Source organism: Argiope bruennichi, chromosome 9 (assembly GCF_947563725.1).
Source record: "Argiope bruennichi chromosome 9, qqArgBrue1.1, whole genome shotgun sequence".
In the NCBI taxonomy this organism is placed as follows: domain Eukaryota; kingdom Metazoa; phylum Arthropoda; class Arachnida; order Araneae; family Araneidae; genus Argiope; species Argiope bruennichi.
The window spans coordinates 1,195,022-1,218,634 of record NC_079159.1 but is presented as its reverse complement, the minus strand read 5'-3'; the positions used below and the strand labels follow the sequence as shown (position 1 = coordinate 1,218,634).

Genomic DNA, 23,613 nt, shown 5'->3' with positions numbered 1-23,613 from the left:
TATTAAAGAAATACAAAAACAGATAATAAAATGACCTAGCTTCAAGGAAAAAAAAAGAAATTGGTTTTAAAACTATCGATATATGCATCAGGATCGTGGAATAGGCATCGAAACGAACGTCGTATATGCATAGAACTATCAAATACACATGGCAAAATTTGTAAATTTAAATCCTGGTTCAATAATATATTTAAAGTATTGTTCAATGCCCATTTCTCTTTGCATGTAGAATCTTTTTTGGTAATGAATGCGCTCATTAAAAAGATTTCATTTCACTACAAGATAATACAAGGTAAGATTAATGAATCTTTTCCGCAAATCCTTTTATCTTATATGCTTTACTAACAGCGCGAAACATAGGCTGAATAATAATAAACACCGAATGATTTAAGAGAACTGAATGGCATCATTTGCTTTCTTTAAACATCTTCTAAATGACATTAAAATTATTTTTAAGGCAGCAAAAGATTAAAAAGGATCCTTCATTTTCTACGAATTCCGTTTAGGAAAACTTTTCTAATCAATCGGAAATGAGGCAATTTCTCTTTTCTATTGAAACGGCCTGATCTTGACTCAAGCCGTTTTATTTTTCTTCCTTTTTTTTCATTTTCCACAAAGATTTTCTTTCCTTCTAAGAAGCGATTCTTAAAGTGTTAAATTAAATCCTCTTTTTTACTTCTTTTTAATCGTCAGACAACCGGTAGATTTTATTCTATAACGATAAAGTGATGATCACATGAAGCGAGACTTCTCAATCTCAATAATCTTTGTCCGTTAAGCATCCTAAATCTTAGGAGGGTTTTGCAAATGATCACATTCTGTTTTGGACTCTTACAGCAGAAAATATGATGGGTCCTGCGTGAAGATTTAAAATTTATCGTTAGAATTTCCATATATCAGCATCTCGACCCGGCTTTCATACACATGCCACTTACAGTGCAGATAAATTTTGAAGCGAAGTTCATTTAATCGCTTTTCTCTCTGGCAGACACTTCCTGTCACGTTAAAATGACTCCAGTTTAATTACTTCATGGAATAAAAACTTAATTAAATGGATCGATTTACTAATAATCAAGCAAGTGTACTGCCATCGAGAACACAAAATAAGCAAAATTTCACAAGTCTAGTATAAGAGTAAGTGGCTGAAATGTCAGTTTAAAAATATATCATTTTTAAAAACATGACGCAAAATAACAAAAGCAAATCAGATGAAATAAAAGCGCATATAAAAGGGAATCGAGTACATTGTGCAGAAGAACTGCTGAAAAAAACTTGCTAAAATTGATTACACGGTCTGAAATTTGATGCTGATTTACAAATTAAAGTCTTGTGATCTTTAACGAAAATCCATGCGTTTAGCCTGTTGCATTTTTGAATTGTCACGCTCGCTAATATATTACTAGGATAGCAACAGAAAGTCAGACAAATAATGGATTTCGTTCAAAATGGCATCTATTTATAATTTTGGAATTACAATTGAATTATTTCATTCTTATAAGTTTGTATATATTTAATTTATCAAACTCACATGTAAAAAAAAGTATAGACAGACAATTTTCCATAGTCAGTTTCTACTCCAAATTTTAACAGAAATCTACACAATTTGTTTTATATATAGCCGCGTGCATTTGCAGACAGCCAACATAATTTTTTTTTATTTATCTTAAAACAAAATGTCGATGGAGAGATTTTTTTTTCAATCATTACAATATATTCTCTTTTTACATTTCGTTAACGAAAATGTAGCAGTAGTGGCGGGAGTAAAAAGGAGCAGAAAACACAAAAAGAAAACTCCCCTAAAAGTATAAACGTCGTAATAAATGTGTGTAAAATCAAAACAATACATGGATACATACATGTGATAACCCTTAATGGTAATGTCTTTAATTGTAATGCTGAACTGAATAGATTCAAAAGCAGATATTTTTCAACCTATTCGTGTCACGTGTAAATGAATTTAGATATTTGTTTCATATTTAATAAGCAAATGAAAGGAAATGTTTCCTATTCACTTTAGCATGTAATCCAAAATAAAATCAGGCTGCTGCCACTTCCTAGTTGCTATATTTGACACCAAAACACGCCTTTTCACGCTTGGCTGCCAAAATTCACTCTCTTGGTGAGAGGGGCTCGTTAAAAATGAAACGTTAACTGTAACTGCTACATCTTGTAAATGAAAGGAACGCTCATAAATAATGATATGATAATAATTGCTAAAAAAATTTTAAATTTTAACTTTCATATTTCCCTTAATAATAATTGTTCTGATAGAAGGAAGATAATTCTAACAATAACGTTACAAAGAAATCATCTGTTTTTTTCTCTGCAGTGGTACAACTATTGGGATTAGATGTGATTTAAGAAATTTAGATTCAGATCATAATCTTACGAAGAATTCGTGAGAATTAAGTTTGTTATACGCTTTCATTCAACTTAACTTGTTTATGTCTGCCAAAATAAAAAATTTTTAATTGATTTTCTAATCATGCCTTGATGCACCAGATTCGATAATTTCTTGCATTTAACATCATTCTCGTTATTGCAAACCACATTGGCTATGAAATCGGACGAACGTCCATCTCAGTGATCGGCAGATTTTTAAAAAATATTAATGGGAATTTTTTGCTCTTCATTTCAAAAAGGACTCATTTTTGAATCCGTGAGTAAGTAGATGATTCCAGGGCCGAATAAATAAACAAACAAAATAGGGCACCTATCTACTGGGTACAGAGTTTTGTAGGGAGATACTTTCCTAAATTTTCTTGTATTTTAGGGAAATTTGAATTACAACGGCCGTGCATTCGACCTTATTCAAGTAAAATCATATATCGTTAAAATTTTGAAATGTTATTCTACAGCATTCTTATTTATTTGCGAGTTTTATATTAGGTAATTTTATATTTCTAACAAAGCTGTCCGTCACACAATTAAATAGAATTTAAATTGTGTTTAAAAAGTTTTATTATTTTGTTCATTCATTTGTTTAGAATGCTTTTGAATTTTTTTATAAACAATACATTGAAATCAATTTTCTTGAAAATAATTCGAAATCAAATATTTTATGTCTGTTTCCTAAAATTTACTACTTAAAATTGCATGGGTAGAGATTTAAAAAAACTCTGTAAAACCCCATCTGGTGTTTGGACATTGGGGAGGAGAAGGTGAGACGAAGGACCCTAAGACGATTCGTTCAGGCACTGGCTGGTTCTGACGAATGCGAGTGTTGAAATCTCTTGAAGAGCCGTTGCCAAAATGATGCTTGCTTCTCCCAGATCTGCCATCTTCTTAAAGAAGCAAGCATGGCTTCTCAAATTCCACAGAAATAACAAATTTTCTTCTTCGATAAATAATATATTTATGTCAGTAAAAGTACATCAAAAATATAGATTTTAGCAACAAAAAAAAAATCAGATTGATTTTTTTTTAACGTTGCTCTCTTTTGATATCGATGTGCAAGATAAATATTACGGGCAAATGTTTTGATATTTATCTGTTTGGGAAAAAAATTGGGGGAAGATAGCTCTTTGCACAGCCTCTTTTCTTGCGCATATATTTTTTCTAAAACAAAAATAATAAAATTTTGCTGAATATATCAAATGAACTGACCCCTGTTGTTCAAAACCTTTTAACCCTTCACCCTACTTCGATATACAGAGATACGATGTAAATTATTTTAATATGAGGGATTACATATTTGCAAGCAGGAACTTCAACATCAAACACAATATGTGTCACTCGGCATACGTCTCATTGTTAAAACATTTTTCAAGATAAAATTATAATTACTTCTAATTCTTGAAAATGTTATTTTTTTCATACACAACAATTCCCAAATCGAATTTGATGTTTATCGTTCGAATGTAAACCTCAATGATGTGAGCCTTCAAACCGAAACATGGATTCAGGATGACTCCTTCTAAACTAAAATCCAAGATAACGAATATTACTGAGAATTGTTAAATTACATGTTAATAGTTTGCAAATTTTACATGTTTCATCAATTTAGAAAAACAAAAATGAATTTTTAAAATCATTGTGATATGCGTGGTGAGACGCTCTTCAGGGCACACCGTTGGATTTCGAGTAACTTTCACGCTTCTTCGGCAGTAAATATTGTTTTAAGAAAGCACTTTACAAACTTTGAATTGCTCTTTTAATGAAAAATGAATCCAAATGTTAGCGAGATTTCTCCATAGTTTTAAAGCGCATTATTATACAAAAAAATTATTTTCACGCAACTTTCAAATAAAAAAATATTTACCAAAGATAATAATTACATTTATTTCCGACTTTTACCGCTGGTTTTAATAAATCATTACAATAGTTTAAATGTATTTTACTAAAAAATATTTAATTGTTTGTTGCTTTAATTACTTGATTTATATTCAGACGCGTTGTGACGATGCGAAATATAATTTTTTTTGTACACATTATCTCTAATAGACAATTAAGTTTTAGGAATAAAATGAAAAGAAACCAGTTTTTCCCTAAGTGACTTTTTTTGTGTTATATTCTAAAAGGTAGGGAGACTGCCGTAAGTTATGTAAAGATAAACCAATCTTAAAAACATTATCCTGCTACGATGTTGCCGGACAGGAGCGTCCTTTGAATTTCATTTAAGAATCCTTGTTTTGCTTTGCATTTTAATACATATTATTTCTAACTATTATTGAACAATTCTATCGTGAAACATGTTTAGTTGGATGCTACTACCGCCTCTTCACGTTTCGCTCATCTTCTTTATCTGCTTTTATTTTATTTTTTTCAATCATTTAGGGGTTTTTTCCTCTACGTTCTGTGATGATATCGTAATTTCCATCATTCAATATTTACATTTCGCGGTTTAAATTGCTTATTTATAATCTCTACAATTGTTTGTTTGAAATATTAATGGCAGCACTTACACATAATTTCAAATCAGCATTTTCTTCAAGAACTGATCTTTTGAAATAAGGCTACATCGCTACAAGTGGACAAAAAATAAATATTTTAACACTACAAGTTAGTGGAATTGTGATAATTCTTCTCGGAGAGTTATAGAGTTAACAAAATTATTGTTCATAAGTAAGCCAAAACTTCGTAAAAAGCTTTTCATCGTGTGGGAAATGCATTGAATTCGAATGCAAATGAAAAACTAATGGAAAGAAAGGCTTTTAAAATAAAAGATAAAGGAAGACAATCAAATAACTTCTAATACAAACAGATAGCCATATTTTTGTAACAATTTAACTATAACTGCAATACATATAAATTCTAATTATTAGAAGTAAAGGGGTGAGAAATATTTCACCATTATGAAAAACACCCAAATCCAAATTAATATTGCAAAAAGTTTCAGCTTAAAAAAAATCTCTTCATTTTTGTTAAATATTTTTTTTTATTCAAAAATGTTTTTTGGGCGTTATTCGCTTCCATATTATGAAATACACAGCACTGACTTTTAGCAGTCATAAGAAGTTTGTTTTTATTTTCTGATATTCGAACTACACGAAGAGACAGTATAGTGATTGTCAAAACAATGGACCTCGGGAAGCTCCACGTTTTAGAATTCGAGTATTCCGAAACAAAAATTCAGAATTATCTCTTTTTGTCCATGAACACGATAGCTCCAAAATGCAAAGAACTTTGTGGTCTTTGCTGCAAAATAACAGATTTGGAAAAAATCCTTCTCTGCTCTTCCATGTGCGCATGAACACGACAACTGCGTCGGTCAGAGACAGCAATTTATCAAGATTTTACCTCTAGAATAAAGGACGTGCACCTGTGCGTATTTCATCGGTGTGTGTTCTCTAACAATGTAGACGTGTGTCTTTGCCAATTTCCAATAGAATATGTCCTCAAGTTGATTGCTCATCAGTTTGTGTATTCCTGTATATCTAATTAGATGACTGAAATTCAGTAAATAGTACGTCTAGAGGATACGGGGGATCATGAACAGAATGCACCCTACTGTATTTGTGGCGAGAGAATCTCCCCCCCTCTCCCGCGCTATGAGTCTCTTACAATACTTTGGAAGGAATAGTTACCAGTAATTGCTTTGTAATTCAGTACGTTCGCTATTTGCTAAAAAGAAATGCTAAATGAATCTGCATAGCATAGGAAATGAAATTTCATTTTGAGAAAGAACTTGCATGGAGTTCAGTTAATTCCATTTTTCGGGAACATAAAAACGGAAGTAATATGGAGATTTCTTTTTTTGGAAAAAAAAAAAGTTAAGCCTATATTGCAACTGTATGTTATATAAAATGTACATTTTAGAAAAACTAGTGTTAATGTTTTACTCTTAGTCTATTCTTTTCTAACAAAATTTGAACCAATGCGCATTGGCATCATTTATCCATACAAATAAAAGTGTGAATTGATATATATTTTGAATGCTATAGAAATCCAACGATGTAGAATAATTTTCTTCAAACTTCTGCTATAAAATACTATGAAACCCAAACCGAAATGGTTGAGATAATAAATTAAAAATCTAAAGTAAATAAATACAAATCTATGTTCCCATAAATAGAAAAGATTATTTTATCTCTAGCGTTGCTATTCCTATTGAAAGAAAATATTAGAGCTATTTTAAATGATTTCATTCATTTGTCATTCGAAACTTTTATTAAATTTTGTGCTATCATTTAAAACTATAAAGACTTATGGAAAATATTAGCTTTTTGCAGCTTTTAAAAATCGTTCGATGGAGTCGACGATTTTAGAGACATTTTGAGATTTCAAAGCCGTTCATTTTTATTAAAAATAAAAGTCCAGTTATTAAAAGGATTCTGTGAATTAAAATATTTTTAAGCGAAGTGTCTGTTAAAAATATTCGATGCATCGTTAAAAAATGCGTCTATTCACGTGAGTTTTGACATTCCAGCGCGGTCTGACATCAAACATATTTTCACTCATGACTCGTACACAACAACAAGTGACTCGATGTACCATAACTATAAACTTCTTTTATGTTATAAATAACGTTTAGATAATAAATACTTCACGTTTATCTCTCCAATGCAAAAGATTTTAAGAAATTTTTCGTGAAAATGAATTAGAGTACTTTCTTATTAACCTTCTGGCTACGTCATTTTTAAAATCACTCTTTAGATGCGAAGTTTGCAAATAAGTTCAAATAACTTTCAAAGAAAGTAAACTGATACTTTATGTTACACGATAATAATATGATATAATAAAAATCTGTCGTCGTAAAAATAAACACTCTGAGCGGCGAAAAACGCGGAATGCAACAGAAAATGAACTGATTGCAAACCCGCGGAAATCGCGGGACACGCAGGTGGAGGGTGAATAAAACTTTTGAAAATATTTTCAGTCCTAATAACGCTTTAAATATTAGTTAGCTTAATAAAATTACGGAAATAAAAATATAACATAGAAATCAAGTCAGCATTATTAAAAGCATAATGTTTTTATTTTCATCGTGGTATGTGCTTCCTGTCATTTAAAGTTATTTTCAAACTACCTCGTTAGGAAAAAACTGTGTTGACGGTCTCTTATGAATTTTACGAATCAAAATGTTTAAAAAATTGATACGAGGCAATTTTTAAAAGCCTCAAAAACTCTTTTTTTTTTCAATCAAACAGCCAACTTAGTCGTATCCTTTCTGCAACAGCTTAGTTTGCATGCTGTTAAAGAATCTTCCCAGGTACTTGTCAGAAAATTCGATTATATTATCATTTTTAACAGCAGGTCAGAAGTGCCTTTTTTTATCTGCCGGTATGCGTGAAAGTTGTGGTGAGAAGCTAAGTCGTTCTCTTGGCCCCAGATGGCGCTACTATAGAAACAAGAGGCGCTCCCCCTCAGGCTTAAATCGGCTGTCTTCGAACAGCGGGCTTGTCCATGGTAAGTGCCATAAGAAACAACAACAACACAATCCCAGTGTGTGTTATTTACAATTTCTTGCTGCTGTTATTTCCACTTTTTAAAGTAATTGCCCTCGCCATTATTTTGTAGCACTTTGCTTTTGGACATGTGGCGTCAGGTCTAATGAGAAAATGAGCAGAATGAAGAATGCTGAATATTTAGAATTTATTCTTAAGTATTGCGTACCCTTCACTTAGAAAACGTCGCCCTCTGAAATGTCAGAAGGTCTTAGATCTCGAAATTAAAAATAGTTTAGTACTTCCAGATGTTGTGATTGATACGAAAAGATTAAAATATTCTTCACTGAATTCTAAAGAAGAAAAAAAACATGTGTTTTATTTAAATCTACCGTTTCGAATTTTACTGTTTCAGACAGACGACAAATTAATAATCAGAAATACAACAAATTAATATAATAAATACACAAATTGTGAGTAGGTGTATAAACTCCTAAACAGCACGATGGAATTAGTAATGAATATTAATAAACAAAAATATGAAACAAAAAAAGTTAGCTGAAATTTGAAAAATAAAGAGAAATAATAAGAAGACTATTACTTTTTTTCTCGTTGTAAAGTTTATTTCATTATTAAAAATTGAATTTTTATTTCATTTCATTAAATAATGCTGTGATATATTCAACGAATTTATTGTTTAATTTTTAAAATCTGTTTTGTTGAAAATGTAATAAAATGTACGAAGTGTACTTCGATGACTTATAATGATTTGTATATGGAATTACAAATTATCAATGGATTTTCCTTTTAACCACATTCTTAAATGTTTATATTTCCTTACAAATTTAAGAAATTATGTCAAAAATATACCCTGATGATTCCTATGATTTTGAATTATTGTTAGAATTCAAAAATGATTCACAAAAAAATTATTCATATGTATTTCATGATAAACGCAAAATACATTAAGGCAATTTCAACAAAAGATAATGAACGATTTAAAATACAGTTGCTTGGAAAAGAGCTAAATTTTCTTCTTTTTTTCGAATTTTCGTTAACTTACTCACTGTTACTCGAAAAAGAAGGAAGAAATGTCAATAATTTTTCAGCAAAACATTGTTTCAGGAGGAAAAGGCATGCAATCACATAATAGCAGCTCAATCAGCATAATTATATTTCTTATTTCTATATCCTTATGCTTCTAACCTGTGATAAACAACAAGCATGTGTTCAATTAATACATGAAATCTTACCAGTTTTTCTTGTAAGTTGAAGTACGAGGAAGAAATCCAAAACGGCACTATTCGCGTATCATCTATAACATTTTTTCAAAGCTCGTGTTTATATTATTCCACAGCGGATTGTTCCACAGAGCAACGCAACTAACAGAGCACACGCGCAAGTTCGCTCTCAGTTTTTAAAAAATCCTCCTCTGGATTCGCCGATGGAGAGAGAATCAATTTCTACACTTCGCTGACTCCGCTACAAGGTTAGAGGGACAGTCGAAGTCGCCAAGGATTGCGTCTATCTCGCCAAACGATCAAAGTATATACATTTGCTCGAATATAGTCTTTGATATATAATTTTAAATCATTCCAAGATCAACGCTTTAGTCAGAAATAAAAGCATTTAACAGAAGAGTTAAACATCTCGGAAGCAAAAAATTCAAGAAAAAAAAAAAACACACACACAAAATTTTGTATTAGAAAAGAGAATGACTGTCAGCAAGTGTCATCGGAAATATGAATCAAGATTTTAAAGCTTTTTTTTTATCCTTTTTCATTTTATTGAAGAAATTTTATTCTTTAAAATCAAAACACTTTACATCCAGTTCATTTCTTTTGAAAGCTAAAGCGAATTATTTAGATAAATTAAAGCACCTCTTTGCAATGCATATAAATGTGAAATGTTTCAAGTGCAAATTTTGATATGCAAAAAAATGTTCGATGTCTCAATTTCACAGCATAAACTAAAATAAATAAGCCTTTAAGAATTTAAAACATTTTCAGCATGGTAATGAATGTTTAAGTGTTGCCTGTGAATGACGACATGCAGAACTCTTCGACAATAATCTGACACGTAGTTACAGGTTCTCCGTAAAAAAAAAATCAAAGTGTCAATTAGGAATGTATGTAATTAAAATTGAACCGATAGGTTAGTATTACTGCTCTGCTTCAGAGCACTTCATGGCGATGAAACCACTTTTAGACTATTTTTAAACCATTTTTACACTATTATCTCATTCATTTTTACTCTATTTTTTTTTAAAAAAAGGCTTTTTAGTATCATCGCATCATTTTTATCAATTTTAAGAAATGCCCTTGCGTGTATTCTGCAACGATACTTTCGCAGCTTTCAGTAACTGCAGATGTGATGCGCGATATGATGCAGACATTTTTATTCGCCTGTCACCGCTACTAAAATGAATGATACATTTTTAAAAATAAAATCCAGCCTAACGCATCATAATGTTTTGATGTTTTAGATCAAAGGCTCGAATATCCTGTTTTTATTCATTTTGTAAATTCAAGTTCTCTCAAATACTTAATAAATCGTTTACACTCAAGTAAGAATTCCGGGATGGTTTTTCACCATTTGTAATTGAATCCTTTGCACTCTCAAAAATGCATCATTGTTCACTTAATGCAGGACTGCTTTATACAATATAATTGTTTTAAGTTAAATTTTTATTAAAAATTTAATCTGCATCTTCTTGCCGATCGGTAGTCATTTTTAACAATCAAAATTAAAAAAAATAAATAAACAGGGCGTCAAAAGGATGCGTTGACTTGAATGGTGCTTGAGAGAAGCCATCCGAGTGCAAAGGGTAGATTTCTTTTAGTGTATGAATTTATTTTATTACATTTATTTTATTACATCTTTTATATGTTATTCTAATGTTCCTATTCTTCGTGGTTTCATAACGTAATGCTGCAAAATGCTAAAAGACTTTCAGCAGAAATAATAGGAACGCGCTCTGACGTTTCAGGCCAGAGGTTTGAATATCCTATGTATTTTGCGTAGTTGATACTCTCATAGTACTAAACATTTTCGCACGCTTTGGAAACAACAGAGTTTTTTCCAAAATTTACAAAATCGTAACGAAATATCTTTATTATCCGCTTCAATAAAGAAATGAAATATGATAATTACACTTTTCTTTAAATTTTCCTAATCACTGTATTTTTTATAATATTTTTTTCCTCCCTTATAGTTACCCCCTCCCCATTCCAAAAGAGACGATTAACATAATAGATATCTGAAATGTATCTGAAGAAAATAATAATAAAAGTTTTAAAAATAAAAAATATATATATTATTTGAATTATTAAGTAATAAACTATGTTTTCCGTTAAGAAAAATAATGTGATTTCTCTATTTCATTATTAATGAACATTTCAGTCTTAATCGTTTAAGCCAATTATTATGTATTTTTAATGTCGCTCAGTATATAAATTGTAAAATTCTTTCCTTTCCATTTATTATAGCATGAAATCAACTGGAATTCAAACTGAGTGCTTATTGTTATTTTTCTATCTAAGGTGCCTGCTTCTCATCTTGCTGACTGTGAATTGAAGATTTAAGCAATACGCTTATCTTTAATCTCCACATGGACATAACTTGTATTCATTTCGTTTCATGCAATTATCGAAATAATTGCTCACCACGAATGAATCATAACGCTTTTAAAAAGAAAAGAGAGGGAAAGCTTTTCTACCGATATTAGTTTCCTTTATTCATTCTGTTTTTTCACTTTTCAGTAATATTTAGATAAGTAGCTTTACACGATTAATCAGCTTACAACAGATCAGGTTTGGCAAAAGAGAAATTCGAATAATGATACATTTTGACGCTATCTGATGTAGAAAACGAATTTCTTCCGTAGATTAAAGAAAAATGAATGCTTATGCGCTATAAATAAAATTAAAACCAGCCTGAATGGTGAGAAATATACTGCGCCATTAATAACAATGAAAATGATTCTAGCTTTGCTAATTCAATCGTAAAAGTCATTACAATTAATTCCAAATTCATGTTTACTCAGAATCTTTTCCCAATCAATATGACTGATAACAATCCATTTTTCATCCTCAGTCATTCGTTTCAAAAATGAGTCGTTTTCATTGCATTTGAACAGCGAATCACATACGATGGTTTATTGCCTTCAGTGAATCGCTTTAGATTCACGAGAAATCCAGATATCAAGTTTTGCAGCAAACGCAAAGTTCAGCAGAGGCTGACTCGGGGTTTGAAAATTCAGTTCAGGAGTTTTCTTTTTAATTATTATTATTAACTTCCTTTTGTAAAACATGACACTTCGAATAACTTATGGCTGCAATTCGGGCATTCTCAGTTTCGGTTAATCAACCTAATCTTCGGCCGCCTCTCAGTGAAAAAAATTACCAAAACTAAGTTTGCCAAACCCCTTTTGATCATTAAGAGTGGAGTTTTTTACTCTGCGTATTAATGCCAACTCCAAAAGAACAACTATAAATAAAACAAATTGCCAGACACGAGCAGAGCCTAGATAACAAAGAGTGAACCCACTGAGGCAGATTCAGAATTAAGTGAAAGTGTGAAACTGTTACGGATTCGGATATGCTACATTTATACAAAAAAAGAAAAAACTGCGCATTTTTGGGACTTTTGTATTCTAAATTTTTCTGATGCCTGATATGATTTCATTTATAAGGCTTATTAACATTGTTGCAATTAAATTATATCGTATTAAAATTATAGCCTTTGTAATATTAAATAATAATATAATAATATTAATAAATTATAGCCTTTGTAATTTGGGTAACTAAATTTCTAATAATTAATTTTTATTTAAAAAAAGACTTTCATAAGCATTTATCTAAAACATAATAGTTTAATACGTCTACATTCTCTTCGTCTGACTTGATAGCATTAACAGTTGCATTCCATGCATGACGATTTTTGTACTATTCAATTTAATAATAATAATAATAATAATAATAATAATAATAATAATAAAAAATTCTGTAAGTTTGTGTTCCTTGTTTTATAGCAATTCTTTAAAGTAAAAAATTCTTTACTTTATATTTTCCAGAAATGATTTTCACATCATGAAATTTACAGATAAAATTCCAACATCAAAACATTATTACATTTTTTAAAAAATAATAGTTTAGTAAAATTACCATTCTTTTTTTTTTTTTTTTGAGCAATGAGAAGATTATTGAATAAAAAATAGTATCGAAATCTCTTTTAAATGATAATTGATGCTTCTTTAAAATCTTAACTGTAATAGCCTGGCAGGAGATCACTTTTAAGGAACGTCAGAGGGACACAGGACAGTCACAAATGAAGATGATCTGAAATTAAGATGAATTCGCGAGGTGCTGATTGCAGTTCTGAACCTTGCCGGGACGGTGAGAATTTCCAAATCTCTCGTCCAAATGTTTTCTGGAAGTTCTTGTTGATTGAAATGCCAAAGAGAGATCACGTGGAGGTCGCCGGCAACCCTGCGAGAGTCGGCAGACGGGAAAACGGAAACGGCCAGCAAGAGAGAGCGCAGGTGAAAACAAGCATCCGAGTGATGCAACCGTTGCCATGGCTACCAGGAAATGGTCGACATCCGATTGGCGAAGCATCCTCGCATCGTTTTCACCATCCCACGTAACATACAAGTTTCACAACTTTGTTTACATATGTTAACGGAAGAGAACGTCCCCTCAATCAAAATGATTTAATCTAACAATAAAATCCAACTCTGGAATACGAACATTTGTTCTGGTACGATTTCGTTATGCAACAAAGTAAAAGGATGAAATTGAAAAGGAAAATTTCGAATCGGAATGATTGCAAAGCCAGTTGATTTATAAAAAAGTTTACATATACTTAGTAATATATAACCTAATTAATAATATTCTCTAATTAATATATATCTTTTGGTTAGTAAATTGTATTCGCAGTTTTCTTACGGAAATCCTTGTTATTCTTATAAGCCTACCGTAAAACAAATTTTCCATTAATAGATTATGCGATCTGTTTGGAAATTTTGTTAAGTAGTTAAAAAAAATTTACGAATAAATAAAAAAAACAAGGCTAAATTTATTTTTAATTTTGAATTGGCTATATTTTTCTTAAAAAATATTCTTTTGTTATAATTTTTACTTCCTCGTATGCGTAGTGTAGAGGGAAGCACAGTTATCGTCAAAATATTCGAATTCAAGATTTTGACGAATCTCCACGTTTCAGACCTTTCGGAGTTCGAAAAACTTATTTTCGGGAAATGTCACCCGTCTGTCTGTGACAAAGATAACTGAAAAGCGTTTGGGTTTAAAGGGATGAAATCTGGTATATTTAAAACCAAATTGGTAGATTTCTAACAAACTTTGAGCAGAATCCGTTCAGTGGAAGTCTGTTCTGTCCGACTGTCTGAATATAAGTCAGCGTGACAATTAACAAGACGAAACTAGATTGAATGCACTGATGCAACATCTTCAATATAGATGCCTACTAAATTCTGAGCGAAATCCAACAACTGATTGGCCGTCTGTCGGTCTGTGCAAACGCGATACCTCGAAAACGCAAAGATTTTAATGTATCAAATTTCGTATGTAATTTTGTGACTTCAAATGCAATTTTGTGTCAGATTTTTGTTTCACTCGGTTGCTAAAATGCGTCTGAAACCCAAATTCGATTTGGGAATACTTTTGACTGTATGGCCGGGATGAAGTGCCAAATAACTCGCCAAGGATGACTCGCCTCGGTAAAAATGTTAAATTCATGCCAAAGGTTGAAATTTCGTAACTATTGTACGCCAATGCCATGCAAGGCGTTCATTGGTATAACAATGGGATTATTACAGAGTATGCGAGAAAGTTTTGGGGGAACTACTCACGCTGGATTATTTCACATGCTTTTTGTTCTGTATTTGATTTCTTTCCATGATTCAAAGGTTTCATCTATTAAATTAACGGAAGACACTATAAGCATCAATTATGCACAAAATATGCCTTTAAAATCTTTCAGCGCAACAATTTCTAAATTTTCTGAATAAAAATTAGAAGATGAATAATTGAATAGTTTTAAGATTTATAAAATAAAATGGATAAAATAAAAGATCTGGCATAAAAAATCCGTAACTAGAACAAAATGGAACTTATTTTCTCTGCTATAGTGGATATATGCGCATTCTTTATTTAAGAGTCATTTTCTCTGAGACATTTAAAAAAAATGATTCACATAAATCATTTATTATAATCTAGAACATAATAAAAGGTGATTTGCACCAAAAATAACGACCTTTCCTTTGTCATTGTTGAACATGTCCCTTAATTGAAATTTCCTTAAACTGAAATTTATCTCAGCTCTCCAAAGAAAATCTAAGGACCGCGGTGTGTTGGTGGTAAGTTCTAGGCTTCGGAGTTGATGATTTTCAGGTTCGAGATCCAATTCCACCGAAGAACCGTCGTGTAAACGGGCCTGGTTCATGTTAAATCAGTCAGGGCAAACTTCCTCCCGCTGGTGTGGTGCGGAAGTTTGGGGAGGGGGGCAGCTCAGGTGTCATCTTCGTCATCTGATCACTGTTTACTATTGCGAGGTCCGTCCCAAAATAGCCCTAGTGTTGATTTAAAACGGGACGTTAATATAATTAAAACTAAACCAAAGAAAATTTAAAACGTAGGACAAAAGCAGAGATGTACAACTAGTCCAAATTACAGTGAATGAGAAAAACTATAAAGAATTGTTCTGACATGGATGAGTCACGCATTCTTGAATAAATTGTGGATGGGGACTGAAACCCGTTTCGGAAATATCGTAGCTTGATGAAGTATCGTCTGTTTGTACTATTTTTAGAAACTTACTCTTCATTACGGCAAGGAAAATGTACTCACACAAAATATGCTTTAATATCGGTGCGTACTCAAACGTATAAACGCTGTAACTGAAACGATGAAAAGTGGTAAAGTAAAATATACAAAAAAGAAAAAAAAAATCGAGAAATTAAATAAAGTTTAGAAAAAGAGTTACGAAAATAAAATTAATATCACTAAAAAAGCTTTTTTTTTATTTGAAAGTGATGTAAAAGGATTTTATGAAATAAAAATGTTTTAATTTTATAGAAACAAAGAAATAATTTTATGAATATTCGGTAGTTCTAAATCAGAAGTCAGCTTTTTTTTAAGAGCCATTTTTAGAATTATATTTACCTAAATAATGTTTACGGGCTTAAAATGTAGTAATAGTATAATCTATAAATTATTCATTTTTAAAAATTGAATACGGTTGAAATTTTTTTCTGTTATTCTTAAAATGAACACAATTTTTGTTCTGCTTAAAGGGATTACAGTAAAATGCCCTGAAATCTAGTCAATAATTATCAGTATTATAACAGCCTTCATTATAAATACAATGATTCAAGTAACAAAAATGCGATTTTAAACATGCTTGTATGTGTTTTGTCAAACAGTATATAACTTTGCAAGCAATCAGCCTTACTTATCTCCATTCTTCAAATTTCACAAAAGCAAGAAAAGAAAAACCTAGATGTTTTTCAATCACATTTCTGATTTTTTTACCACATCTGGTCTCGCTTGAAAATTTAACTTCCTTGAATAATAAAATTAAAACATATTCTTAAAAGAAGCTATATACCCTCAATTAGTCAGCTTAATGTGACTAAAAGGCAGGTCAGAAAACAAAGATAACGTACAAAACGGATGCTCATTTTTAAATCGTCCACAACATCAAAGACACCTTCTATTTATACTAGGAGTTCTTATTTACATTTTTTTTCGTTTACTGATTAGTACTGACCAATACTTAACAAATATTTGCTATGCTCTTTACTTTACGTTCTTACTTTCTTTTTCAAATATGACGTCAAATTCGCAAAGTTCAGCAGTTTCATTTTTCAGTTTCTTGATGAAATTCACGACTGATCCAAAAAGAAAAAAAAAAAAAAAAAAAAACTACCCAAAATCAGCAGAAGTCCAAACGCACAACTTTTTTTTAATTGAAATGACTTTTAATATTTTTTTTTATCTCAAATCAATTATGTTTTGTCAAAAAAAGTATATTTCTATCCCTTTAATTTTCTAATTCCCTTTTAGAGTTCACGAATTCTTAACTATGCAATGCCTTGATTTCAAAATCTGCTGGTTGTTGTTAAAAAGTTATTTAATCAACACCTCTAAAAGTAGCAAATTATCATCGGTAATAATTACGAACGATTTTCGTAAAAACGATAAGAAACTTTTTTTTCTTTTCTAAACTTTTTTAGTCTTTATTAAATTTTCATTATAAATTTATTGCAGTTTGCCGCGAAATACAGCGTAATAACAATTAAATTACACTTTCAAAGGACTTTAATATTTAATCTGAGTATACGTGAAGCAATGTGAATTTGTTTTGCAAAAAAACAAATAGTGCAAAAGTTGACAGATGGCGCTGTGCTCACTACGAGATAAAAAAATATTACTTTCAACGATGTTGCTTTTTAAAAGCTAAATAAAAGGCCTGACACTCGCACGGCATGTAACACTTGTGATAAAAAGGGGGGATATTAAGTTCCTATTATTCTGCATCCGAGTAGGTAAATATAACTCTTATCTTTGAAAGATCGGGTCCTTCTTGTGTAACTTTTTCACAAGAACGGTGACTGTGCGGCAATCACGTTGAATAAATTCCGGATATTAAAAGATTTAAAAAGTTTCGTGACTGCATTCGGTCTGCAGAAAATGATTGATAAATTCAAAGAGACGGGTTCATTTGACGTTAGATGTGGCAGAAGGAGGAAAATTATTGCTTCGAGCATTGCTTTAGGAATGTCCAGTGCACGGGGAATTTCCCCACGTTTAGACATGACTAGACATGTTAGAATGGTTTCTAAAATTTTACGAAGCATCTTACAATGCTGTTCATTCAAAATTACCCAAGACCAGGAGTTGCTTCCTGCTGAACTTGTGAATACGAGAAACTTTTGACCTGCATTATCTTCTGCTCGAATGAAAATGGACCATGGTAAACATTCTGTGGATAGACGAAACCTATTTCCATCTCCAAGATTATGAAATATTACACAAATTTGCAAAATATCAGTGAGGGAAAATCCGTTCCATGTGCAACCACTGTGTCTTCATTCTCAAAAGATCACTGTTTGGTGCGGTTTTAAAGCAGCTTTTATCGTTGGCCGTTTCTTTTTTCGAAAAGATTGGTCTTCGAATTTTGTAACCTCTACAGTCAATGGGACTCATTACGGATATGTTTTGAGCAACCATTTCGATCCAAAATTGCAACATCGCGGATGTGTGGATAGCACAATTTTTATGCAAGATGGCACTGCAAGACTTCACAGGTATTGCAGATTGCAATACCAGTGAAGCCAACTATTGAATCGGTATTTTGAAGATGACGGAATTATCAGTCGTCATTACCAATAACCTATTCCCCGTGATCACCTGAGCTGATCCCTTCCGACTTCTGTCTGTGGGGTTATCTGAAAGATGTTGTATACGGGGGGGGGGGGGAGAGAATTGAAAGCACGCATTGCGCGGCTCCTTCACAATATCACGGCTCAAACACTCCGATCTATAGTGGAACATGCTACTTAGCGCTTCCAATTTTCAGGATAAAATGATCGACAGCATATTGAATATTTTTTTTCAGCAAGTCATCGCCTATTTTCTTTTCTTGATGTTTTTCTCAGTTTTGCTTTTTCTATATTCTTTGGAATAGGGACAACTACAAACCATTTTTTTCCCTCCAATTCGTTGCGACACTGCCTTGTCCCTTGAACAGAGTGTAGCACAGCAACATACCACATCTTTTAATTAGCATTTTATAACAAGTACAGCTCCATCTGTAGGTCAGATTTTGAACTATTTTATTTTTCTTTGTAAATACAAATTCCAATTGCTTTACGCATACCCAGATGAATTACTAGGTAATTCTGCTCTGTGGTTTTTTTTTACAGCCTTTTGAAAGTGCAACTAACTATAAGCACCTTATATGTTGTATCTTTTGAAATGTGTTCTTACTGATGTATTTTTAATACAGGGAAATGTAGACGTACGCATTTCTCTGATTCTGCAGTAAACTAAGAGAATTGTTTTCAAAATCAAGTAAATTTTCTGAAAGCTAATATGTTGTATCTTCCCACACTGGTTGTGTGTTTATATGTGAGGTATGTTCACCAAAAAAAAAAAATAATTGGTACAACCATTCGTGATTGTTGACAGCATATTTAAAATCATTCTGTTTTAAGAATAACTACTTCTTCAATACAAGCAGCAAATCGCATTAATATTTTTCCTTTGTAAAGGCACTTCCATTTATTGTGTAGTTCATCCCAATGTTAGCTGTTGACTTCGTTGAAAGCTCGTAAAATGACCAATGATACAATATACTTTCATCTCACGATCATTTTGTTCAAAATTTGTACAACCATATCCACTACTAACATTATTTCCTCCGAATTACTTTGCGAACAAAATCAATTTTGATAGATCACGTAATGGGAGAAAAAAAAACTTAATAAAAAAATTATATTTTTAAAGAAATGGAGCAAAATCTTTTTTTATTTTATTTTTGATACTTGGTGTTTTATTGATTATGGTGAATAATATTTTATTAATATCAAAATATTTAGTCTTGAAACAATTGATAATAGAAGATTCGTTGTGCCCAAACCGGGTTTGTCCTTAAATACCAGTATATCAAATAACTCTTCTTAAGGTTCTTCAAAGTTAACATAGCCACAAAAAAGTAATATGTTCAAAGTTTTTCTTATTATAAAATTCAGCACGAACAATAGAAAATCCTGGTGCTGAATGTAATGCGTAACTTGCTGAATAGTTACATCTTCAATCGTTAAAATAATTCAATGTCGGACAATAGTATGCTTTTTTTCTTCTTTATTTATTATATGCTTCTTCTTTCATAAAATCATCGTCTGTGAATGAGATTTCCCCTATTTCTGAAAAGGTAATAAAACTCTCAGAAGTTGCAGGATTTCTTCCTTTGTGAAAATCTGCCTTTACTTACATTTATTTCAAGGCGAAGTTCTGATCTATTTCTTATTTTTTCTGCTCCTCGGTAATTGCTTAAAAATGCCTCATGCTTATTTTAAGAATAACTTTGTTCCTTCCATTTTTGTTGCTGTTATTATTGTAATTTGTAATTTATTGTATATTTGTAATTCTAAATGCATAGTGAATCACGTTAAATTTTGAAGCATTGTTAAGGGTTTACTTATCACTTTGCTAAGGGTTCAGCAAGGGTCCTACTTATCTTTTAAATACTCAGTGTTATTGTTCTATTCTTCTTCCTTTTTTTAAACCTGTATTATTTAATAACGCAGCTACGAATGTTATGAGAGAGACCTCGATATTTTCCTGTGGAATTTTCAGGAAAATCTAATTTTTCACTTCCATTTTATCTACATGAATTCGAACTTGTTCAATTAAAATGAAATAATTTAAATTTCAAAACGTTTATCTCAAGGGTTTTTCGTCTGTATATCAACATGTTCATTTTTTTTTTCAGCTGACTCGATATATTAGCATCTCAACAAGTCTTGTAAACTTTGTATATGAATATTTAAAATTAGGTCACTTGTTTAAAAATTTCGATTAAAATTATTTTTAAATTTAAAAAATTGTATGCTGAAATCCACTTCTTTGAAAGAAATCAGTAAAGAAATGCTTCGTCATTTTAGTTTACCATAATGCTTGTTTCTAAGTAACTGCTTTCACAGATATCAAATTAATAACCCCCCCCCCCACACACACACACACAAAAAAAAATCTTGTTTTAGAAGTTCCTAGGGGGAGGGTTCAAAACTTGATTGCGTAAGGACTTCATATTGTTTCATCAGAGCCAGCTTTTGAATAGCAAGGGGAAATGTACGCTTGATGGATTGGTTCCGATACTGTATAACATCATTTTCCTGACATTCGCCAAATTAGTTTCCAAAGCTATAAATATTCTTAAAATAAATTATAATTACTTATTCGAATGTGAAAAAACATTCATTCTTTATTGCATTTCCTGATTCATTTTAGCCTTCATTTGCTATCCTTATGTTCTTTTCTTTTTTTTACCTCCAGAGTCAAAGCCGAAACCGTTTGGTCAACCAGCAGCGTCTCGTCCACTGAGCAGTGGGACGCGAGTGTCGATTATGGTTAATCATGTGTTAAGTTCGACAGTTAAATGACGTTATTCTATATCTAATTTTAGATCATCCTTTTAATTCAACAGCTGTTTTAAAATTTCGAGTGAAGAATGTGATTGAATGCAAAAAAAGCAATTGCGTTTGTAATGAAGGTTTGCTATTCAAATAGATTGTGGAAATGAAGTATAAACGTCATAATTTTTACATATATGAGAAAAAAAACTATTGTTCCTAAATTATTTACAGCTTTTCAGTTTAGGAAATTTAATGTTTTATTATTAAGAAAAGGGCGAAAGTTCTCACAAAAACAGACAAGAATCCTGACAGCTTCCTTAAGCATACAAATTTTGGCACATTTTAAGTATGGTTTCCACAGTATTGCACGATATTTTACAGTGTTTATCTTTTAATGATGAATTATTATAGTTAGTATTTTGGAATAAACTCTGAAAATATCTGAATTACTTAGCAAATAATTATTCATGCGCTAAACTTTTGCTGTATCCATGCTTTTAAAAATTTCAATGTCTTTTGGACATTGTTATTTGGTGTACAATATTGTTATACGATAGTCGGTATTCCTCGTCATTCACAATATTGTTCGGTGTTTCCCAAATATTATGCAACATTATGGTATGTTGGGGAAAGGAACGAAGTACGAGTGCTTTAAGGTATTTTTTAAAAGAAAATATGAGGAAACGCCAAAAATCCATTTCATAATTTCGGATGCCGTTTACTCTTACAAGGCTACTGAGAAGACGAAAGGTCAAAAGATTCTATTGTTCCCCGGGCGCTTCATGTGCCTGGCATCACATGAATGACGATTATTTTAAGATAAAAAATAATCAATATTTTAATTAAAAAAATTGTTAATTTAATTTGAAATGATCCTCAAAAAAATAAAATAGCCGTACTGGATCAAACCCTGATTGCACCCTTGAGCGGAAGTAATGCTACCACGAAGTATACTTCTTCGCTGCACAATGGCGAATGTTTTCTAGTGTATTAATAATGCAGAAATCTTGGAGAGTTCCCCACCCCTGAACAGGCTGGTATTACAATTGTATATATATATTAAAAGGAGAAAACCTCAAATCTATATTATGAATATACCAAATCTCATACTGAATGGAATTTTTTAAATTTGCTAATTGCCCTGTCTTCGTTGGGCAGATGAAATTTATAATGTATTTTTGCCTCTAAATCTTTAAGAAATTTTGGACCCACTTAGGGGAATACCCTATCCTAAATCCGTACTCAGTTTTCTTATTCTTTTCATGGGGCGCGATGGCCTGGTGGCAAAGTCTCGGCTTTGGAACCGGAGGGTTTCAGGTTCGAGATCCCATTCCTCCGAAGAACCGTCGTGTAGGCGGATCCGGTGAGCGTTAAATCCGTAGGGGCCAAACGTCCTCCTGGTGGTGGGGGTGCCACCTCAGATGTCGTCCTCGTCATCTGACCATGGTTCAAAATGACGAGGTCCGTCCCAAAGCAGCCCTAGTGTCGCTTTTAAACGGGACGTTAATATAACTAAACTAAACTTGTTTTCTTCGTTGTCCTGTGGAGCACAACACACGTCATATTGTGTTTAGTACTCGAAAAAGTCGAGGGAAGGCAGAATAATTATGACTGGCTGACAATTCCGTTCCATAGAAAGGATTATTCGCCATATTCACTCCGCAGCCATATCGTCAAGGTGAAAAAATTTTTCCTCCTAAACTTCCACGCCATGATGCCGAGAGCGAACCGAATGCGTGAAACTGCGCGGGAATTTGCACGCCATGTCAGTGCCAGAAAGATGCAGTTTATGAATGCAGTGCAGAAATTTATGAGAAATGAAATGAATGCTTTCTAAAAGGGTCTGCGTATGTGTCTCTTAACATCGATGATTTACTAGATGCATTTAGAACGCATTCGATAAACTGGTGTTGGTGAGATAAATAATCGGTGCTCGAAACTTCCAAGTGAGGTTGCAGAAGTGCTTTCATTGAGTAAATGAATTCATTCAAATACAACATCACTGCATAAAGGCATCCCAAAACTAAATATAATTTACAATGAACTTAGTAAACCCATTTTAACTATTCGTTTTTTATTTTCGAAAAACCAATATGTTATCGGGATTATTTATCTTCACTACATATATATATATATATATTCTCATAACAAAAAAGTGTGTTTGTGCTAGCGTACTAAACGCTTCACCCACAACTACAAATGCACATATTTTGAAATTTTGGAGGGTGAGAGTGTGCAACTCGGAGCAATTTTTTTTTCTTTTGGAATTTTTGTGTTTTTTCAAGATAATGCTGATATTGTGATTAAAACTAAGTGAATTATGAAAATTTTAATACTACTACTTTCTTCTAAAAACGTGCTATTTCAGACCACATCACAGATCGTTTCAAAGAAAATACACCAATCAGTGCCCGAGGTTTCCCATGGCTAATTAGAATAAAATTATGAAATTGTTGTTTGTTCGAAAATAGTGATATTGAAAATTTCATTACTCGGTCAGATCTGGTCGCAAAAAATAGAGAGAAGGAGATAGAAGATATAGAAAGTTGGAGTGTCAAGAATATTTCACTGAATATTTACTTCTTTAGACTGTAAAAAAACTTAGACTTCATGAATTTTTCAGAA

General features: G+C 31.8%; 1 protein-coding gene across 1 annotated transcript in view; it reads right to left on the bottom strand.

The window, feature by feature from the left end:
- The window catches only part of LOC129983900 (uncharacterized), a 112,888-nt gene extending 103,637 nt beyond the window's left edge, over positions 1-9,251 (bottom strand). Inside the window, exon 1 of the mRNA XM_056093592.1 lies at positions 9,080-9,251. The gene's annotated coding sequence lies outside the window, so the exon portion shown is untranslated. The remainder of the gene's footprint in view (positions 1-9,079) is intronic.
- Positions 9,252-23,613: the final 14,362 nt, after the last annotated feature.